The 11053-nt window shown below is 36.1% G+C and overlaps 1 pseudogene; it reads right to left on the reverse strand.

The window, feature by feature from the left end:
- Positions 1 to 9045, reverse strand: part of LOC106827596 (cellular retinoic acid-binding protein 1-like) — a 66051-nt pseudogene extending 57006 nt beyond the window's left edge.
- Between the last annotated feature and the right edge of the window lie 2008 nt (positions 9046 to 11053).

Genomic DNA, 11053 nt, shown 5'->3' on the forward strand with positions numbered 1-11053 from the left:
GTTCACTTTAGTACCAAAGGAAAAGCCATAATAAACGTTTTGTAAAAAAGCGTAAAACTAAAGTTGCACACAATCAAGATATTCCCCCATAAGTTAACAGTCTGCACAGCAGAAGCCAACGCACTTACATGATAATATAATCTAGAGATTTAGAGACTGTACAACATATAAATCACAATGTCAAGTGTACGTTATAAAATTACTAGTCATGTGCAGAAACAGGAAAATGTGGCCTACAATAAAAAAAAATGGCAATTAATAGAAATAAACATCCAGAACTAATTGTTGGAATTAAGCAGAACAAGGACTTGAAAGTAATTGATCATCACTTTAAAGTATCTACAGATAGAAATGGGTGTAAAGATGTGTATTTTCAGACTAGAGATAAAAAAAATCTATTGAAGAACCAAATAAAACACTAAATCTGAAAATTTTATTATATCAAATTAAAATATCATCAAATGGGATTAAGAATTTATTGAATAACACAAAAACAATCATTAGTGAATTTGAATGCAGATCAATAAAAGTGATACAAACTGAAGCACAGAAGGAAAAATATTTGTAAAATAATGAGCAGAACCTCCAAAGATTGTGGGACACTGTCAACTATGTGGCATACATGGAACCACAATAACAGAAGGAGAGCAGACACAGAATGCAGCAGGAAAAATGTCTGAAGAAATCAGGATGTAAACTTCCCTGATAATTAAAAATATAACTTCTTGCTATTTAATTGGACATTGACTTTGTCAGAGTCCAGTGAAAGCCATTTTATGATACCTTAACCAAAAACTGACACAAATGAACTTTATATATATATATATATATATATATATATATATATATATACAATCTTATAATGTCACCTGAGTCTGTGTATGGTGCATGTTTGTATCTGAGTATACATGTGTGATAGATTTATGAATGTTAAAAATAAGAGGCATTTTGCTATAAAGCTGCAATATTATTGTGGAATATTGAGAATTGATTATTCATTTACAAAAGAGGAACAGCCTTACCGCTTCCACTGCGTGTTCAATAGCAAAAGCACCAGCAGTTGTGAACTCTTTCTGATTCTTTTTCTGCAAAAGAGCATTAGTCCTAATGGATCCCTTTGGAAAGACTACCTATCACCCTAGTTCTTATACATTGGAGCTTGGAGATAGGTGGAAAGGAAGAAAATACACGTTTTTAGATTATGAAGATAGGCTAAATATTGAATTATGTTGAATATTAAAGATATTTGATCATATCAGTATGCCAACTACATTGAGTAATATAACCATTAAATTTAAATGATTCTACACTGAAAACATTGGTTCTATTATTTATTATCTCTTGGTTTATTTTATTCATCCCCTATTATGACACAATTAGACAAAAGTGTTAACGTTGTAACTTAAGGCATCTATTTATATTAAAAGACATTTCTCATTTTCTGAAATAAACAACGTACTCATCTCATACATTCAAAATGACAGATAAATGGCATGTGTTATTGAAGATTGTGGAAAGAAAATGAAAGTAACTTTTGAGTTACTTTGCCCATCAATGAGACGACTACAATTTAAATAAACCTTCAATAAACCTTCTTTTTATATGGTATTACAAGCACTGTATCCAGACTTCCTGCAACCTCTATCACAACTTCTTGGACACAGAACGAATGCCTGACTCAAAGAAAATGGTCTTTTTTGTCCAAGTGCCGAAGAATTGACCCAAAGACCTTTTAGTCCCTTAGGATTATTGCACACTAGGAGTCTAGTTGTGAGAGCAGATTCTTCTTTAGGGCATTTGAACTCAAGATATGGAATGTCATTTAGTTGGAGGGTTAAAATAAAAGAAGCAAACATAGAGAAAAACTGAGTGGAATACTAGAATCAGGTACATCAGATATCTATTCATGAGTCTCCTCTACTACTGGGGCAGTCGCTGAGTCATAAAGAATTTTGTTGTATTCTTGTTAACTTTGAGAATATCGACCTAGCTACAAATATATGTTTGTCTTTTTGATATTAGCGTTTATCCAGAATATATTTTTGTTTTTAAATTTTGAGTTTAAATTAAACTCATAAGCATATGAGCAAAATGTAGAGGAAATTTCTCTTAAAATATATTAACAATAAATAAAAAAATTAACATTCTTTAAGGGGTGTATATTAGTTATAAATACAAAGACTGGTTTGCTGTATATTATGATATTCTAATATATGTTACAGAAAGATGTGAGAAATTATATTTGATAACTGTTAGTCATTCTCTACTCTAATTGTCTTTATGTGAATATGTATTTTGTGTAATATATTCCATGCACATGTGGTAATTAGAATTTCTCCATCTCATGAGGTTTGGTAAGTGGCAGACCAGAACTCATGAAGTTAGCACCATCATCTTTGAAAAGTGCTGAAATAGTTACTTGGTATGCCTGAGATATAAGAGCCTGGGTGTAAGTAGATTTTCATGGATTTTTCAGTATATTTGGAAAGCTGAAACCTAAATAACCATGCTTAAACCCTAGAGGAAAGGCTGTATATATATTTAGTATAATACATATATATAGATTTTATGTAATATATGTCTATTTTATAAAGAATACCAGGGGCTATACGGTCAACATAATATTCTGACTCTTTGGAATCTTTGATTATTAAATGACCTTAAGATTACAATCAATTTTACATCAAAGAATACATTTCATGTCAGGAAGAGATGTTTGCCATGATTTGCTACATTAAACTTAAGGAAAATCCAGAGGCTGAATATACGTCAAAAAAGCCATGTATCCACATAAAAAAAATAAAGCAACAACAACAACAAAAAAAACCACTATAAATCTTTATCCTAATCTTTCCAAAGGGGATCTTTAGTGATTATGTTAACTATGCAAGACATAAGAAGAAATACCTGAAATTCCAAAGATTATAAGATTGCTTTGGGCTCAGCCAAGTTCTTAGAAATTCAGGACTCCACAATGGCCACTGGCTATACAGGGCAGCTTATGTGGGTAATGTACTAACTCAAATATGACTTAAATTCACGTCATGGCAAACACAATGCATCTGATATTATTTCCCAGTTTCTGAGAGTTTATTTGGAATAGACACTAGGGAAATTGATAAGACACACCCACCCACCCATTCACCTACTCACCCACTACCCAGCCTAATACATGCATTTGCTTCTTAACTCAAAGAGGAACTTTGGTTTTTGTACAGAGGATTATATGGAAGCTTCTGAAGCTTGAACTTGATAGCAAAATAGTGGAAAAAAAATGCCACATCATTAGGAGTGTTAAAGAGATTAGAGTAATGATAAATAAGAAAACTTCACATATCTGCTGGCTCAGAAGATTTATCTTTGAAAGTGACAGTGGATTTAAGAATTTTAATCTGGTCATGATTCCAATTATTAGGCAGAGATTCTTTATCCGGGGGTGGGGGAATCCAGGACTTAGGACCTGTTAGTAGGTTATTGATTGAATATTTTTTTTCCTTTAACTCAATAATCAGAGAATATCAGAATTATTTTCACCTGACTACCTGACCAAGGCAGCAGGACACTATCATCTTTTTTTTTTCATCAGAGTATTTTGAACCATCTGACTCTGTACTGATTTATTTGGTAGCATTATTAACCATTTTCTCATCCTACAGAGCATCTTATTGGTTGACACTTAAGAGCAGAAAAGAACAGGTACTATAGATGACTCTAAGACGCGTGCGCAAACAATGTAGGAAATAAATCTCAGAGAAAAATAAGAAGCTCTTTATTTAATAAATTTTCTGAAGTTCTGGTGGCCTATGGCCTGAGGACTCTTCCTTTCAAAATTAAATTTATAATGCTTACCTTTTGCATGCTACCACTAAAAAAGAAGGGTAGGCATTTGTGGATGTCATTGAAATTTTTAGAAGCATGAGTCTAATTCAGGTAAATAACTCAGATTCATTTACCAGGTGACACAGAACAGATGAAAGTCTTCCAACTTGTCCAGGCTACAGTCCAAGCATTTCTGTCACTTGGAACTTATGATTCAGAGGATTCAGTTGTTCTGAACGTGTCTGTGGACTTTCAGAATGTTGTATGCAGCCTGTGCCAAACCACAAGAGGAAAATAATTATGGACTTCTCTAGAATTTTGGAATAAATCTTTGCCATGCACATCATGTACTCTGGGATACTTAATCAATTTTGTTGTAATATTTGCCATTCCCAGGAACGGAGCCTTCATCTCATCACCAAATGGAGGTGTCACATAGGAGACGTGGCTTGAGAAGATTCTCAAAGAGTAGCAATTTACATAAGAAAGTGGATTTCTCAGCATGGATTCTCTGGCTGCATTCCCAACTTCCCCGCCATCTACACTCAGAAATTCATTAGAATTTCTGATGACCACTGATTGAGAAAGGACACATGTGAGCCTGCATTATAGATAATTCTGCCAAATATGCAGTTACTCACTAGAAATGGATGCTTGTGTTAATAATTCCTGTATTTCAACTAATTTCTCCCCCGTCCCCTCTCCTTTATAAAATGTGTCATTTTAGGTCTTCCAAAAAGGCAGATATCAATACCGGATTAGAAATTGATGAGATTTACTAGGAGAATTCTCAAAATGGAAGGAGAGGCAGAGGAGTAGGCAGAGAGAGGCTTTGCATCGTGATACACATCTGAAACTTGTGAAAGTGAGAGAAAGAAAAAAAAAAAGGATTGGCTAGAAAGATCTTCAGAGTGCAGTGTAGAGCAACAACAACAACAACAAAAAATGCTTTCGTGAGACAAATTTGCTCATAATAGGAGTTCCCTGTCAGGCAGAAATGGGCTGACCCTAGCACCTTCAACATGTTCAAGAATTGCTTCCGAGCAGACTAGGTAAAGAATGACCTCTGTGGGAATGTGATGCTGGGTCCAAAGAGTCAGCAGTTGAGTTCATCAGTCAAATCTGCTCATGTCTCTTGAAGGACATCTGCATGGTGCATTCCCCGTAGCCACCACACGTAAGCTTCTCTCAGAAGCAGGGATTCTGTCACTAACACAAGACCACATGGTTCAGTGTACTCAACACTCCAACGGTTTTAAGCACTTCACCCCAGATGTCTCCTTCACAGGTCGCTTTCTCATCTGGGTTATGACTATGGAATAGACACTTGCCAAAACTGTGACTAAATCCATTTGTAACACCATATCTCTCACAGTCAGATCCTCTGTCCAATTTTTAGCATATCTGTTCTTATTGGAAAAGATGAGTTCTCTAAATGTTGCAGTGGGGTCATTCCAGCTTTTATATTCTGCCCTGAGCTGATGGCTAGCTAACCTGGTGTATTTATTTTCTAGAGTTTCTATAGTTTACAATAGTCAACTTATTCCACAATGTTTCATTGCCCCTCATATCTCTCAAGTGTTAGAGATATTTCATAAATCAGAGCATCCAATATACTTGAAACGTGTCCCTGTTTACTACCGGTAAGAGTCTTCAAAATTGCGATGATGCAGCATGTGGGGGGACTAATATCCCGCTTACCTAACAGCAATGGTTATTAGTTGCCATTTGGCTGATAAGTTGTCTAATTCCAGATTATTTTCCAGAATTTTTGTCTGCTTCCTCAGGCTGCTTTGGATACTGTACCAACACCTTTTGTTTGGATTCCACCAGGAACAGAGCCTGAAACAAGAATTCAAGTGCAAGTGAGTTAATCTTAGAAGAGATCTCAGGAAATACCAGGAGGAGTGGAATAGTGAAGAGGCGAGATGGGGGAGATGCCAAGGCAGTGTACATTTTCAAGCTGGTCACTCATGTGAGCAGCTGGATCTCAATCTTCCTGGGAAATTAGGGGGCATTGCAGAACATGGGCCTTCTAGTTATCATACCATAAGGATGAGAAGCTGAGGTATATATCTACCAGTTCCCCATCTGTCATTGTGTGAGGGTTGCTACCATTGTCAATACCACTTTGGCAATTCTTACTTGTCTTGTAAGTGGAAGAGGCCTGGTTCTGTGACCAGAAAACCTATCTCAGTATAATATTACAAGTGTTCACATTATAGAGACTTTGGTGTGCAAAGTGAACGCTGATGGGACTGGGCTGAGCACCAAAGAATTTCCAACAGGTTATAATGATACAAAAATTAAAACTCAAGTGTATATAATATAAGAAAGATAACCAACAATGACAAAGACTGAAATGCATGCACACTTCATCTATTTAGAACTTGAAAACATTACGCTAAGTGAAATAAACCAGATGCAAAAGGACAAATATATGATGACTCCACTTACATGAAATATCTGGAATAGGCAAATTCATAAAGACAGCAAGTAGATTAGAGGTTACCAGAGGTTGGAGAAAGAGGGGGATGGTGGAGTTATTGCTTAACGGGTACAGAGTTTCTGTTTCAGGTGATGAAAACAATTTTGAAATAGATAGTGGTGACAGTGGATAACATTGAATGTAATAATTTTCTGATAATTCAGACAAAAAAAGTGTAAATATGCATTGTTATGTGACTGGCTATATTATCTTTGGTTCATTCAAACAGTGAAATACTTTAAAGCTATTGAAGTAAATAAACTTTGTTGATAAATCTCAAAGCTATAGTTAAGTATAAAATAGCCAGATGCATAATGATGAAAATCATATTATAAATTCTAAACAAAATTCAATAAATATGCAAAGCAATATAATGTAATCTATAAATATGTACATATATGTAAAATTAAAAATGTACACAGATCTTTAATATAATAATAAATTATTGATATTAACATAATATACTAATAATTATTAATATTAATAAATGGAACACAAAGGTAATAAAGGGTTGTTTGTGTCTGTAAATGTTCATTTAAAAAATAAAGGACTTAGAGGTCAGCCCAGTGGTATAGTGGTTAAGTTCTCGTGCTCCATTTTGGTGGCCCAGGATTCACTGGTTTGGATCCAGGGTGCAGACCTGCACACTGCTCATCAAGCCAGACTGTGGTGTCGTCCCACATACAAAATTGAGGAAGATTGGCACAGATATTAGCTTACAGATAATCTTCCTCAGCAAAAACAAAATAATAAGCAAAAATAAGTAAAAAATAAAAGGATTTAAAACAAGTAGGATTGCATGTTAACATTTATTTAATCTAGATGATGGCTAAGGAATTTTTAGTATATGCTGCAGTTTTTTTGGAATGGTTGATATGTTTATATAAAAAGAATATTATATCAATTATAGACTGTATTTTTCATCAAAATTAGCAGTCCTTTTCCCCAATTAAGGTGCTATGACTTAAAATACATTGTCTGCTTGCACATAACTTTATTTTTAACTTTTCTGCTTCATTATCTTCTAATTTGTAAATAATATATGGAGTTGTAAAACTATGACTTGAAAGTCCTTTTAATAGGAGAGTTTAAAAATTTTGTTTTTTTATCATACCTTACATATTTATTCTTACTTCCATCATATGGCATCTTATTTTTAGCTTTTTTAATATTTTTTTCACATCCCTTCTGTTGGTAAGACAGATTCTTTCAAAAATTTGTCAGTTAACAAGGAATAATTTCTGATTTAAATTCCACTATTGTTTACTTTTTAAGATATTTTTATCTCAACTCTGAATAAGTAAGAGTGTCCGCTTCTGCAGGTGAACCCTAAGCTGTAATTTACTCATCATCTCCTTCCCGTATCACCCACTGTACATTTGCCTACCCTCATCCAGCACTTCATCTAATCTAACTCACTTGCAAGGTGGGGTGATCCAGAACTTCATGCGTATTTTCAATGGTCTCTTCAATGGCCTTGTCACTCTTAACACTCTAAATGGAAGAACCAAGAGAGACTCCAGGGAATAGCATAGGTTTCAAACACACTCCTCCCTACCTACACTGTGTATCATCAGTCCTAGATCCTCATGTTGATCAAGGTTGACTCCCTTCATTGATAAACGAACTCCTTTTTTTATTTCTTGGTACAGCAGCCGTGCACTCCATGTGGCAGTCATTGGTTCACCTACATTCTGCTCCTTTTTGAAAGTGCCGCCAACTCCCCCGAGAATCAGGCCCTCTAACTCAGCAGAGCCTAAGCTGTGGGAACACAGAGCATAAATTCCGTATACAGGTCAATGGAATGCTTGTAAGTAAAGCCCATTCTACTTCCACTCCTTGCTTTTCATACCCATGTAATTCAGCTCTGTGGGACATTGTATCACTTGGCAGCCACCAGTTCAATGTAGAATGCTGCCTCTGAGCTGATGGCTTAGATGAGCAGTCCAGTAGTCTATCAAACAACTCTGTCCAGTAATAGAATATTTGATGCTACAAGTGATCTTTTACTCATTTTTGCAGGTAATTTTCTATGAAACAAATTATTTACTCTGAGGCAGTATATGCAGGGTTTCATGCTGGGGATTACTACATCAGACAATGGTAAACTCTCTGATAGTGATGCTGACAAGGAAAATGGCAACAAAAGAAATGCACATCCAGATTAGGCATCGTTTCTATAAGACAGATCACTAACCTCTCTAGGGTAGGAGGGTTGAATGTAATCAGTTTCGTGCTGAGGGACTGGCTTGTCTTCTTGAGATTTGTGCCATATGTAGGGTCTCTGCTTCTCGCTGATTAGTGAGAGGAGTTGCCTTACTCAGTGCCAGCTACTTTACCAAGAATACTATAGACTTGGTAACTTAAACAACAGACATTCATTTCTCACAGTCTGGAGACTGTGAAGTCCAAGATCAGGGTGCCAGAGTGATTGGATTCTAGCAAGTCTTCTTCCTTGTTTCCTCACATGGCACAGAGAGAAAGAGGGAGAGCAATAGAAGCTCTGGTCTCTTCCTCCCCTTATAAGTTTACCAATACCATCATGAGAGCCTCACTTCGATGACCTCATTCAAACCTAATTACCTCCCAAAAGCCCAACCTTGAAATACCATCTCATTGGAGATTGAGGCTACAACACATGAATTTAGGGGTGACATAAACATTCAGTCCATAGCAGGAGCCTACTCTGTAAGTTCTATGTCTCACCTCCTCAACAGTAGCATTACTGCTCTCTTCATGAGCCCGGTAAACAAGCTTGGAGTGACTGAAGATAGAGATCAGCTAACTCCCACTGTATATGTTCTTAGCAGGTTGTTGAGTGCCTCTTCTGCTGTGGATGCTTTCTGTGGCCCCCTCATGTGAGAGACAAAGTTTCAAATACTTTGCGCTTGCTGTATGTGTCCAGCCACATACTTTTTCCCCAGAGTTCTGTATATCTGATTTTTAATCTTGCTCTTTTCAAGATTCTACTCAACCATACAAGCCATTCAATGCTGTACAGCAGTCTATATGAATGTACTCTTTTGGTCACTTTTCACTATGCATCAAGTGGACAACAAAGAGTAATGTTTGCAGCATTGTCTGCAGAGACGATGTTCTTCATTACTGTAATTCAGAATCACATGTTGTGATTAATGTACTATTACAGTTATAGTCTATTTTCATCTCACTCCAACCTATCAAGTTGACCCATAAATAAACCAGAACAAATATCTATCCTCTTCTATGAGATGATTATAAGGAACCCTCCCATAAATTCATATATATGAACTGAGGAAAAGGTCAGTGCAAAAATATGTATATGGATTTTATGCCACCAGATCATGATACTTGGTAGTGTGTGATGGTACCTGACTTGACTCTGACTCTGATACTAAATTGCCACATCAATTATTTGATAGATTTATACTGCAATTGACTTAAGTTTCTCAGATCTGACAGTGCTAATGGATAGTTCCAATCACATCATCACTTATTTTCCTCAATCATGTACTCGATTTCTGCTAGGATTATGTGGTAGGAAGAATTCTAAGATGGCCCCTCAGATTCTTGAGGCCAACCCTGTACACCTGTATAATCACCTCCCTTTGATTGTGGGGATGAATTGCAAAAACGATGGGATTTCATCTCAGTGATTACACTACACTATATGGAAAATGTGAAGAGATTTTTGCATAAGTAATTAAAGTCCTAAATCAGTTTGAGTTAATTAGAAGGAAGATTATCCTGGGGGGGTTAGAATTAATTAGTTGAAAGACCTTTAAAGAGGACCTGAGGCCCTTGCTGAAGTGAGAATGATTGTCCTGTTGTCTTTGAAGAAGTACGTTTCCATGTTGTGAGAGGGTTATATGGCTAGGACTTGAGGGTGGCCTCTTGAGCACCCTCCAGTCAACATCCAGAAAGAAAATAGAGATCTCAGTTCTACAATCATAAAGAACTAAATTATGCCAACATTCTGATAAACTCAGAAGAGGTTCCTGATGAAATTGCAGATGAAAACTCCAGATGAAAATGCAACCCAACTAACACCTTGATTTTTACCTTTGTGACACCGTCAGCAGAGAATCTAATTATACTATGTCTGGATTTCTGTTCTACAGAAACCGAGATAATGCTTGGGTGTTTTTTTAACCTGATAATTTGGTGATAATTTGGTATGCAGCGTACAAAACTAATACAGATCATTAGCACACAAGGAGCTTCTTTTCAAATATCAAGCAGTTTGTTCTGTAGTGAAGAAGGTATTGCTCAAGTGTTGAAGGATTTTATTTGGAAATGTTTTATTATTATGTCTTCAGAGATTTGTTTTGTCTGATTTTCTTCCTCTGTCTGATTTGCTGATCTTCTTCCATTGGACAATGTTCTACATACTTCTTACACTTTCTTTTATCTTTCTTTTTCCCTCGATTGAGATATACTTATCGACTTACCATTCGGGTCACTAATTGTATTGTTTTTCCATTTCGTGTAGTTGAAAGGACTCAGCAGGCACCAGAGGGTGCACTCAAGTGAAGTTCTTACTTAAAGTGAAAGATATGGTGCAGCAAGAAAAAGAGAATGCAGCCAAACAGGGGAGATCTGAGGGATATCCACAGCATGAGTCTCCCCTTAGGCTCAATCTTTGCATGCTAGACTATGAGTCTGTAACTTGAACCTTCAAAATCTGTAGGAACAACGTTGGATTTGAGAAAGCTCACTGAAAAAGCTGTCTGACTCTTTATAGTCAAACCAGGCCTGTCAAATCAG

Source organism: Equus asinus, chromosome 11 (genome assembly GCF_041296235.1).
Source record: "Equus asinus isolate D_3611 breed Donkey chromosome 11, EquAss-T2T_v2, whole genome shotgun sequence".
In the NCBI taxonomy this organism is placed as follows: domain Eukaryota; kingdom Metazoa; phylum Chordata; class Mammalia; order Perissodactyla; family Equidae; genus Equus; species Equus asinus.